The sequence below is a fragment of the Mauremys mutica genome, chromosome 3, assembly GCF_020497125.1.
Source record: "Mauremys mutica isolate MM-2020 ecotype Southern chromosome 3, ASM2049712v1, whole genome shotgun sequence".
Lineage (NCBI taxonomy): Eukaryota > Metazoa > Chordata > Testudines > Geoemydidae > Mauremys > Mauremys mutica.
Genome location: NC_059074.1, coordinates 152,851,065 through 152,862,992, shown reverse-complemented (window position 1 = coordinate 152,862,992; position 11,928 = coordinate 152,851,065). Strand labels below are relative to the sequence as shown.

The window sequence follows — 11,928 nt, the reverse complement described above, 5'->3', positions numbered from 1 at the left end:
CACATGCAGATCTTCATCCTGTTCCTATGGAACAGGTATTCGCTGCACAAAAAATCCACCATGACTGGCACACTTGGATATCTCAGCCAAAAAGCCAACAGCTGAATGGGCCACAGCGACTAACGGCCCCTGACACACCCTCAGGGGGCCCCTCCAGACCAGGCTTGTGGCGCATGGGGGAAATGGGCGCTGCCCATGCTGCACTTGGTTCTCCTGGAGTTTTCTCTCTCCTTTAAAATAACAACAGAAGTAAGGAGCTTTACACCTTCAAAGCACTTCAGAGATGGTAACTAGCCCTCACAGTACCTATGTGAGGAATGGGAGTGGGTAAGTAGTAGTAGCCCCCTTTTATATAGAGAGACACAGGGATAGGTGACTTGTCCAAGACTATTCAGCACAGTTGTGACAGAGCTAGGACTAACATCTCTGTCTCCTGATGCCCAGTCCAGTACACTAACTACTACACCATCCAGCTCTCTCTCCTTTTTTGCTTATGCGATGGTGAGTGGCTGCACCACAGCTGAGGTTTCAACAGGTTTTATCCTGAAAGCTGAATTTTCAAAATTTCTGACATCCCCACAGGAGGTCAGGTGGGGTTAAAAACTGGCAGCAGCAAGACATTAGCACTGCAGGGAAGGGGTGGGTGTGGCAGTGACATCACAAAGGCCTTTTGCAAGACCTCCACCTATTGGTCAGAGGTGGTGGGGAGGTGGTGACCTCACAGAGAGATGCTGACATCAGCCAGGCAGGACAGGGGTGCAGGGCCAGGGAAACCTCAGAGACCCCTGTGGCTTTACTTGAGCAAGTCTCCTTCTCGAGGAACCTCTTTTGAGTTTTCTCCTTTCTTTTAACTGATTTTACTAGAAAACAGACGTCCCTGTTTAGACGGTAAGAGTCTCCGAGAGGTTTGGAACCTGTTCAGTCCGATCCATCTGGTGCCAGCTGAATTCTAGGCATGGAAAACACTAGCTTAAGGTGGCAAAATTTTATTCCCCACCTGGGATTCTGTCCCTTAGAATCACTGGGGACATTAGGGTTTGTACTTTTTGTTTTACCTTTTCCTCCATCCCTCCCTCCTTTCTCTTCATTTCTTACTTCTTTTGTCCTTTCCCCTGTTCCCCTCCGACCACCAGGAGGTAGGGGTGTGTGTGTGTGTGGCGGGGGGTGCTGAAAATGTGGGGCTGAAATAGTGCTTGGACAGTGATCACCACCAGTGACCTGGGCCATCCTTTGGGAGAACCCTTAGCCTTCTGTCCCTCCGTCTCTACCCTGATTGGCTGAGCAGGGGGTGGGTTATTGAGAGGGAGGAGACTTGGGTCCTTGTTGTTCTCTTTTAAGACCAAGTAAATAAATCATAACCATTCACGTTTGATGAATTTTGCTGCTTCTCTGCATTAATTGTCTCTGAGCAGTTCATGATTCTCTCTAACATTCCAGTTCTCCTAAAATACTTGCTGAATAATTACTATGAACTGTTGTTGGTCTGGAGCTCATCTGAAAGCACTTTATTCAGGTCATTCAATGTATGAAATTCAAGATCCGATGGTTAGTTTGAAAGTCAGGGCTCTTGGCTCCTATTCCCAACTCTGCCACTGACTGGCTGTGTGACCTAAGACAAGTCAATTATCCTTTATCAGCCTTAGCTTCTCCTGCTTTCAAGTAGGGATAACAATCTGCTCTTACCTACCTCACGGTGGGTGGAGGATGGGGATCCATTGGAGAGTGTAACTAGGACCAGTGCATAATATGAGGTGTGCTATCACATTTACTCAGATCAGATTATGACATAATAGAATAGCTGAAATATTCTATTTTATTTGTATTTTATTAGTTTGAAATTGTTAAGAGCAACTACTTAGCTCAAACTGAAGCATCTTATCTAATTTTCGAGATCTAAGTGTCTCCTCGTTGTGTGCGATGAGACAATTTAACACACAGTGACAAACAGGAGATGCTTTTGTTTGCAACAAAATATTTTTGCAAAGAATTTTCATCCCACTTGTTACGATTTCAAGAAAGAAACTGGTTTAGTCTGAATGGGCTTTTCTGACAGAAATGGTTTCAATGGAGTTTCCCCACCATCTCAATTCCTGGGCTCTATCTCGGCCTCTGTGGGGGAGGGGGGTGTTGTTGTCTGTTAGGACAGGAGTCAGGACTGGCGGCTTCTCTTTCTGTCTTTCTGGCTCTGCCACCGCCTTGCTGTGTAGGCCCTTGGGTAGGTCATTTCCCTTCTCTGTACCTCAGGCTCCCCATCTGTCCAATGGAAACAGGGACAATTCTCGAACTCTGGGCAGTCACGAGCCTGGGTGAGATAAGGGGTGTAAAGCCCTTTGTGAAGGAGAAAGGGGAGTTTCACGGTGTTGCGCACCAAGGAATTCTAAACTTTGCTAAAATGTCTAGCCTGAAGATACAAGAAATTGTCGGGGCCAAATTTTAACCATTGTCTTTTTAAAAGCCCATTCAGGGATGTGAGTCCCACTCTTTTAGGTACCTGAGGTTCTTTGCCAGGAGGAAAGAAGAGGTTCCTGCCTCCATTTTTGTGGCCTTAACAAACCAGGTGCTGTGCTCCAGTTCTCGTCTGAGATCCCCGAAAAAGAACATCTTCCCATCCGTTAACACAACAGTACCTATCTTGAAAAGGGGAACAAAGAGAACCCTGGGACTTACAGACTAACCAGCCTCACTTCCATACCTGGAAAGATACTGGAACACATTTTTAAATAATCAGTTTGTCAGCACCTACAGGATAATTTGGTTCTTAGGACTAGTGAGCATGGATTTCTCTGTCTCTTGGCAATAAGACAAACTCTTGTTTTCACAGCCAGTCGATCGCCCAGTGTCATCACCCTGCCTGCTGGCTGGGCAGAGTAACTCCTCAGGTCACCACCCTCTCCACCCTGCCTTGGGCTTGGAGAGTGAGGAGGAGGGCAAGGGACATCTGGCAACCCTGAACATCCGCCATCCATCGCTCCATCACCTAGAGCAAGTGAGTGGTATTAGGGTTCCTCTGTGGCATCCCCTGTCTGTCTGGGGAGAAGCAGAAAGAGCGGGAGAGAATCTCTCCCAAAGGAGATTGCATTTGCAAACCACCCCCAGGAACCCCTCGCTCTTAGACTGGGCAGAGGCTTCTTCAGAGCCATCTCCAGTGTGTTTGGAAAGCAATGGGGCTCCCAGCCCTTTCCTTGTGGGAGACTTCCCCAGGCTGAGAGTCTCTGAGCTGGGCCAGACCCTGGGAGCTGCCGAGCATGGAAATCAATGGGAAATGAGGGGGCCCTGGGCTTGCTATGCCTAGAGACTTTGATGCGTGGAATGGTTTCCCAGGAGAAGTCCGGACTCCTGGGTTCTGTTTCTTCTCTGGCCTGGAGGAACCCAGGTGGGAAATGGTACCTGATAGAAAAGTGAGACTGCGATGCCAGCCAATTTCTCTGACTGACCCCGGCTAGAGGATGAGTCTCTATCTCTTTCTCTGTTCGACACCACCCCCTGCAATTCTGTTGGGTCAGGCGCGCAGCAAGGACTCTGCTCATTGTGCAGCCACCAATAGGGATTGAAAAGACACAAGCACTGCAACCAGAATGACAAATGTATGTGTCTCTCTCTTTCCCAGGGCTGACCATCCATGAGGCCGAAGACCTGTGGTGTTGGGACTGGCACCAGGACAGCTGGCTCCTGGGCTACAGGAACACAACCAGTGTGGGGGAGGTAAGGACACTCTGTCAGGGCATGAGACAGCTCAGGGAGTGGGGGTGGCTGCCTCCTGGGGCCACGAGACAGAGATGCCGTTCTAGCCCCAGCCCCAGGATTTGGAGCCTGGCTCTGGGCAATCTGCTAATGCCTCACATCTTGTTGGTTTTAGGTCTTTGGAAAGTTCTTCTCAGAGGAGTAGAGAAGATTCTTCCTCCGGACAACAGTGCTGGCCATTCACGACCCCCTGCTGCGTGTCAGCCAGGCTGGGCTGCTCCTTGCCTACTCCGTCCTGGGGGAAGCCCAACAGCTGATGGGGGACAAAGTAAGCAGCTGCATTAGACGCAGGAGATTGGGGCGGGGTCCAGGCCTCATTCCCATCCTATGGCCATTCGCTGGCCTGGCAGCAAGGAGCCTGGTGAGGAATAAGAGTGAGAGCAGGTGCTACTGGAAAGAGAGATGAATTCACCTCCATGAGCAGGAGGGAGCCAGTTTGTCCCTGGAGCAGCTCCAACCTAGTTCTTTAGCAAGGCTAATTAATGACAGGCATTGCCTCATCATGGACTTATGTTCTTAGGACACGGTGCTATCACTCTTGGGAAGGGCAGAAGAGTCCCCTAAGTGCCCTCTGCAGGCCTCTTCTGTCCCACAGGGCCGCAGCCAGTTCCAATGGCCTAGTGTCCGTGTCACCCAAGAAACCACCCAGAGTTGCTCCCATCACTGGCAGCCTGGGAGGCCAAGGACTGACTGGTGATTGCACCAGACCACGCAGGGCTGAGGCACATGGGTGGGGGAAGCTTGTCCTGCTGCTGGTAGGGTTGGACCCACTCTAGAGAGAATGGGAGGATTCAGTCAGCAGGGGCTGCTGATCTGCTCCATTCACCAGGGCTGCCATCCTGTGGCTTCAGCATTAGTGGCTGGGATGACTTGGGGAAAGATCTCAACCTCCCCACATCCCACCTCACTGCTGCCAGAATCTCTCCTGTCCCCCCTGCTAGAGCCCCCTCTCTGCCCAACCTGGGTGGAAGTGGGGGTACAGGAGAGGGTTCTGAGAACTTGAGCTGTGGATTGCAGGTGGAACAGCTGTCAGGGGCACAGAGGGGGAGGTGACAGGAGCTCACCCTATAAGGAAGGGGGTTGGCACTGGAGGTCAGTAGAAAGGACAACAAGACTCCATTCTGGGGGTCAGGAGGGTGAATCCATCCCTCAGAGGTGGGCAGGTGCTGGGTGGAAATGCTGCTGGTTCCAGGTGCCTTTAATCCCCCCTGATTCCTCGGGGACATCTGAGTCTCTGACAGGTTCTCGTTCCCTTGCAGCAGGAGGACATCACGGCCAATGTGATGCACCAGCTCCACATCATCCGGCACTTGCGCCGGATGCCCGAGGCACTGCAGGGGCTGTGCCTCTGAGGCCACCAGCAGCTCCCGCTTCCTGCTGCAGGTACTGCTCTGGCTCCCTGTAAATGGGGAGCTAGTGGAAGAGGAAATGGAGCCCCCAGCACTCACAGAAACTTTCTCCCCTCTCTATGGAGCAGGGTCCTTCCCTCTGCCCCCCAAATTCCTTCATCTCACACCCACTCCCCTCCCTCCTTTCCTTGGTCTACTCCCATCCCATTCCCCCTGATCCCAGGCAGAGCTCTCCCTGCCCCATATGGTGCAGAAGGGCTGTTGTGTCAGGCCACACCCCTAGCCCCACTGAAGCTTGGAAAGCTCCATTTTTGAGGAGGTAGGGGTGGGACAGAGGCTCAGGACTAGCTTCACCTCCTGCCCTTTATTCTCCCCTTGGCCCTTCTATGGGGTCTCTGAGTGTAAAATGAATAGGAGCCTCCTTCCCAGCTGTCTTCCAGGCCCTGGGATCTGTCACAGCCTCCCAGATGGGTGCACCCTGCAGCTGAGCCACCTCCAGGAGCAGTGGGGACAGATCACCTTGTCCCATCAAAGCAAGCAATGCTGGGTCTCAAAGAGGCTTAGATGGAAGAACCCGCTCCCTCATGGAGGTAAGAGATATTTACTTTGTGGGGCGTGTGGGTCTCTCGGGGAAGAAATGGGATCCCCGATGCATAGCTTGGCTGGGAGCTTCCCCTGTCCCTGGCTCCCAGCTCTGGGACAGAGACATCTCCATCTTCATACCACCCTGGTTTTGTTCCTAGGAAGGAGGCTCCCCAGAGATGTCCTTGAACCTGCACTCCTGAGAGCGTTTCCAGCTCCACTTCCTGCAGCAGGGCAAATGAACCCTTCAGCTCCCAGAATCCCAGCTCTTTGACCTCTTTCCGCTGAGCCGTGGGGTTTCTCCAGCCCCCTCACCACACCTGTCAGCCTCTGAATGATGAAGGGCCTGAATGTCAGAGTCACCAGAACAAGCAAACTCCAGTTCCAGGCAGTGGAGCCTGTGTGTATTCAGCCCCTCTGGAAACCAGGTCTGAAATGGGGAGCAAAGACCCCAGCTCAGGAACAGTAGGAGTGAGCAGAGCAGGCCTGTAACACTCTGATGGGTGTTAAACTCGCTGCTTGGCATCTCTTCACGGCTGGGCGTGGCGTAGCAGCTCTCTCCCTCTTGGGGTGGCAGCTGCCTCTGTAACGCTGACAGATGATTACAGAATGAACCCTAACTGAGAGGCACCATGTACCTCCCCCTGAAGAGCCAGACTTCAGTGGTGATACAGCCCAGCTGGGGTATCAACTGGAATGAGAACGAGGTAGGAAGTTCAGAGCAGCAAGGAAAGCCTAGAGGGGAACTTAAGAAGAGAGATAGGAAGTGCCCAAGGAAAACTGCAGCAAAGAGAAAGGAGCAGACCAAGCTGTTGGGAACAGGGCCCTGGGCTGCTACCGATGTGAGGGTGGGACTGGGTTCCCCTACTGGCCCCAAAGAAGGGGGCATACACACACCCATAGAGGGTTACCAAGCCCAGCAAGGGGTACAGGCTGAGCAAGAGCCCCAGCGATGGCAGAAGGACTTCTTTCTGTCGAAAGACCTCTTCGGACTTTTAGTGTGAGACAAGCTGGGCCCCAGACGGGTGAATTAAAAAGGTGGTCACCTGGCGGAGGGCTAAGTTACCAGGCAGAGAAACTGCCATGGTGCTGGAGCGACCATGGATGGGGTACGCTAGCCCAGCAAGAGGGCTGTGATGCCATGCCTGGCTGCCAGGGGGGCACGTAACGATGAGTAGATTCATTTATGATTGGCATAGTCAGGAGGATTGATTTGACTGTATTCAGTAAGGACCAGTAAGGAGGTTTTGGAACAAATTGATAAATTAAACAGGAACAAGTCACCAGAACTAGATGGTATTCACCCAAGAGTTCTAAAGAAACTCAAATGTGAGATTGCAGGACTACTAACTAACTGTGGTATGTAACCTATCCTTTAAATCAGCTTCTTTACCAGATGACTGGAGGATAGCTAATATGACACCAATGTTTAAAAAAGGCTCCAGAGACGCTCTTGGAATTACAGGCCACTAAGGCTAACTTCAGTACCAGGCAAATTGGGTGAAATTATAGTAAAGAGCAGAATTATTAGACACATAGATAAACACAATTTCTGGGGAAGAGTGAACACGGTTTTTGTAAAGGGAAATTATGCCTCACGAATCAACAAGCATTTGGATAAAGGTGATCCAGTGGATATAGTGTACTTAGATTTTCAGAGAGCCTTTGACAAGGTCCCTCACCAAAGGCTCTGAAGCAAAATGGGATAAAATGGAAGGTCCTTTCTGGGATAGGTAACTGGTTAAAAGGCACGAAAGAAAGTGTCCGACTAAAAGGTCAGTTTTCAGAATGGAGAGAGGTAAATAGTGGTGTCCCTCAGGCATCTGTACTGGGACCAGTACTGTTCTGGAAAAAGGAGTAAACAGTGAGGTGGCAACATCTGCAGATGATACAAACCAACTCAAGTGAGTTAAGTCCAAAAGAGACTGCAAAGTGTGACAAAGGGAGCTCACCAAACTGGGTGACTGGGCAGCAAAATGGCAGATGAAATTCAATGTTGATAAATGCAAAGAAATGCACATTGAAAAACATGATCCCAACTCTACATCTAAAATGATGGGATCTAAATTAGCTCATACAACTTAAGAAAGAGATCTTGGAGTCATTGTGGATAGTTCTCTGAAAACATCCACTCAATGTGCATCGACAGTCAAAAAAGCGAACAAAATGTTGGGAAATCATTAGGAGAGGGATAGATAATAAGACAGAAATGTAATATTGCCTCTCTATAAATCTATGGTATGCCCACATCTTGAATACTGGAGCTGCTCTCCCCATCTCAAAAAGATATATTGGAATTGGAAAAGGCACAGAAGAGGGCAACCAAAATGATTAGGGGCATGGAACAGCTTCTGTATGAGGTGAGATTAATAAGACTGGGGGCAGTTTTCAGCTTGGAAAAGAGATGACTAAGGGGGGATATGATAGAAGTCTATAAAATGACGACGGGTATGGAGAAAGTAAATAAGGAGTGTTATTTACTCCTTCTCATAACACAAGAACTAGGGGTCACCAAATGAAATTAATAGGCAGCAGGTTTAAAACAAACAAAGGGAAGTATTTCTTCACACAACACACAGTCAGCCTGGGGAAACTCTTTGTCAGAGGATGTTGTGAAGGCCAAGACTATAACAGAGTTCAATGAAGAACTAGACAAGTTAATGGAGGATAGGTCCATCATTGGCTATTATCGAGGATAGGCAGGGATACAAAACCATGCTCTTGAAGTGTCCCTAACCTCTGTTTGCCAGAAGCTGGGAATGGATCGCTTGATAATTACCTGTTCTGTTGATTCCCTCTGGGGCACCTGGCATTGGCCACTGTGGGAGGATAGGATTCTGGGCTGGATGGACCATTGGTCTGATCCAGTATGGCTGTTCTTATGACCAATAGAGGGCAGTCCCAACCAGCAATATTTATATTTGTTGCACTGAAAGGGCTAACACTCCAAGGCTGACCAAAATGATTAGTGAAAGTGTTTTGGAGAAAAACATTAAACAGAACAATGTGAATGAAAATTTGGAGCTATTGTTTAATGCGCTTGTTAGATGGGGCATAAGCCACATTGCATAATTAGCTGAGCTTGCAATGGCCTTCCACTCAACTCACTGACATTTCTTCATCTGTAAATGTGGTAACTGTTTTAAAATCTAGATCCCATCAATTACGACATATCAGGGAATGTTCTAGGCATCATTGGTCTGATCATTGGGTTGATGGCGGTAAACAAGAGATTCCCATAAAACTTCCACCCTCTCTCTCCCCAAGAGCCACCTTCATCCTCTCTCCCCTTTCTGCCCCGCATCCTCTGCAAACTTTCAAAGACGGATGCCTCGTGATGGCCTTCGCTTCTGGGGATGTTGCCTAGTGGTCAGGGTTTCAGCCCTTCGACATGCGGAGAGGGAGAGGAAGAGCACGGCAGATGGTGTGGGAGCCCAGGGCCTCCCACTGGGCTCTGACCCAGGCCACTCTGAGGGCAACACAAGGGTGTGACACTTCCTACCACCTGCTATTGTCCAAAGTTCACAGTTTATCACAGGAGGCTCTGATGGGTGTTAAACGCTGACAGACTCCTGTTATCAATGAGTGGGATTGAACCGGGGACCTCTAGAGCTTAGTGCATGAGCCTCTACAGCGTGAGCTAAAAGCCAACTGGCTTAGTTAAGGCTGTAGAGCAGAGTCATTTAACTCTCTCTCTAAGTGGTCTCAGTGCCACTAGATGGGTCAGAACACCACACCCTGGTGCAACAGGAGCAGGTCCTCCCTTCTCTCAGGGAGAGGGTCCTTCAGGAAGTTGCTGAGGGAGAGATCTTGCCTTCCTTCAGGGCCTGCAAGGTAGAGGTCCTTCCTCTTGCCTGGTCTGCCCACTAATCCTTGTCCTGTCTGTGCACCCCCTGCAGGTGTGATGGAGCTGGGCTGGCTGAGGCCAGAGCAGCTTCTTAACCCCTTGTTCCCCAATGTGGGGTTTGTATTCCCCATCACAAGTCCAAACAGAGGGGAAAAAACCTTGAAGATACAGCTTTCCATACTGTTAATGGCTAACAGACCTAGCATGCCTGAGGGCGTATTTTTCCAAGGAGAGCTTTTTGTTATCTTGGGTATGCCAATCTAATGCTGCAGATGCATATTTTGGGTACTTCCAGCAGTGACAGTGTGAATTTTGAATCCTTTTTTATCCTGGCTTCTCTTTAACTCCTTGGAAGGTGGCTTTAGATGATGCTTTGTGCAATAGGCATTCTTTTGCCCTGTATCGTCCAGGCTTTTCTGTTGCTGGATTCGGGAGGAGGGTTGGTGAGAATCCACTCTGCTGCCTGCAGAACACTGCATTCTCACCAAAAGTATGTTACTTTGGGTCCTGATTTCCTTCTGTTCCTGGAAGGTGATGTTTGGAAGTTTTTCAGGGAGCATGAAACAAAGTCAGAGTCAGTATTGGTAAATGTCCCCCAAACACAACTTCAGCCTACCCTGCATCAGCCAGATCCAGCCTCTTAATTTCTTTAGTATTGATTTAAAGTAAAAACAGTGTTACTCTCAACTTGCATAGAGTGTACGTGTGTGAATCCTCCAAGGGCAGAAGTGAGGAGTGTACATGAGAATTTATGAGTGACATTGAAGCATTCCACAATGTTGGAAATCATGGCTTGTGGACAGACAGAAAGCAAAGTGGGGGATTTTTTCTCCCTCTCCCTTGGCAATACAATGAACATACCCTCTATTTCATTCCATTGGAAGACACTTCCACACCTGCTGGGTCAATCCTGCTGCCTGGGACTGCAAGTGGCCAGAAGTGGGCCAGAAGGAGGACCATGCAGGAGCTTTTGGAGATAGGGGCAAGGAGGAACAAGGAGCACCTTGCTTTCAAAAGAGCCAAGGAGGAAAGGGACATGGTCCATGAAGAGAGACTGCTCCAGGGGTTCCTGGAGGAAGAGCAGGGAGCAGGACCGATTTCTCAGGGAGAGAATGCTGGATATGGGGGCCAGCAGGGTGGTTCATCCAGCTAATGTCACAGCACCAGCACTAGTGCATTTGCCAGCTGCAATGTCTGCAGGTGCGCGGGTACATGTAACTATGACAGTGGAATGGAGTTCCTGGTCCTGGTTCACAATGGTTGGAGGGTGGAGTTTGTGGCAGGGCCAGTAAGCAAAATTACAGATGTGGTTTCTGTTCCCAACTATTGACAGTTGTGTGTCTCAGAGAAAGATCCTCTCTCCAAGAGACGTACCCTTGTCTTCAAACCCAGTGAGGTGGCAGAGCACGTACTGGTTTATGCCATAGACTACACATTTTCTGGCCAGCCTTGAACTCTCCAATTCCCTGATAAATGTTCTTCTGACACTTAATGGCTTTTATATTTTTGCTCTAGCAACAATTCAGACACTTGGCCCAATCAGCCAGGTCCCGCTTCAACATGGTGCCTCACTTTCCCCGTCTCTGAAGTGGGGATAATCCAAACTGGCAATTACACAGTGTTTGAGCCTCAGATCTTGCTTCCCAAATCCCTACCCTCCTTGCCCAACACCGGCCTCTCCTGTGTTTCCCCAAACTTCCATGCCTATGTTAGAGCCTGCCTCATCCCACAACTGCAAGGTCTAATAGACAGTCTCCTTCCAGCAAGCTGAAGCTGCCCCTGGCTCTGGGGCTGGAATCGCATGCCCTGAGAGCTTCCCTTGCATGGTGTATTCACCGTGGGCATGAGAAAGGACAACACCCATATGCAGGTAGAACATCAACCTCCTCCTCTGCCCCAGCAGCAGGATGGCCTCTGGTCCCTGCTCCCTCGGACCGCTGGAGCTACTGACAGGTGGGGTTGGCAGAGCATGAGAACAGCCCATATGGTTAAGAAAAGATTGGGAGAACCTCTTCCCTCCATGGGACATTACATTGTCCCTCCACGGGCAGTCCTTTCTTTCCACGGGCTGTGCTTTGGTTCCTGGATTCTGCCCAGAAGCCCAGCTCCCATCCCTAGCAGCTTGGCTGTTCCATACCCTGCTGTGCACCAGGCCCTCTGCAGAGAGCTGCTCTGGGCAAGGACTGCAGAGCCAGCTGTCATCCTGGCAGGTGTAGCCCCAGGTTCCATAACCCTGACCCATGGTCTCCCTCCGCTGGCAGGATCTGAGCAAGGCCTGCTCAGAGAACATGCATGACGAGCTCTAGATCCTGCTGACAGCACCCCCCAGCACAGACAAACTCCAGCAGAGTTAAGATTGTGTGGTGGAACAGTGTGAAACAGCAGCTTTTTGTAAGGTGTCTTTTTTGT

The 11,928-nt window shown here is 50.0% G+C and overlaps 1 long non-coding RNA gene across 3 annotated transcripts; it reads left to right on the top strand.

Annotated features, from left to right (window-relative positions):
* The first annotated feature begins 823 nt into the window (after positions 1 to 823).
* Positions 824 to 7,709, top strand: LOC123367172. 3 transcript variants are annotated; one of them, XR_006578336.1, is made up of 6 exons: positions 824 to 888; positions 2,822 to 2,986; positions 3,608 to 3,702; positions 3,857 to 4,009; positions 5,001 to 5,680; positions 5,834 to 7,709. It is a non-coding gene; the product is annotated as an uncharacterized LOC123367172 (long non-coding RNA). The 3 variants fall into 3 exon arrangements; XR_006578337.1 differs by lacking the exon at positions 824 to 888 and having other exon boundaries at positions 2,706 to 2,986; positions 5,001 to 5,124; positions 5,531 to 5,680; XR_006578335.1 differs by lacking the exon at positions 824 to 888 and having other exon boundaries at positions 2,706 to 2,986.
* The last annotated feature ends 4,219 nt before the right edge of the window (positions 7,710 to 11,928 follow it).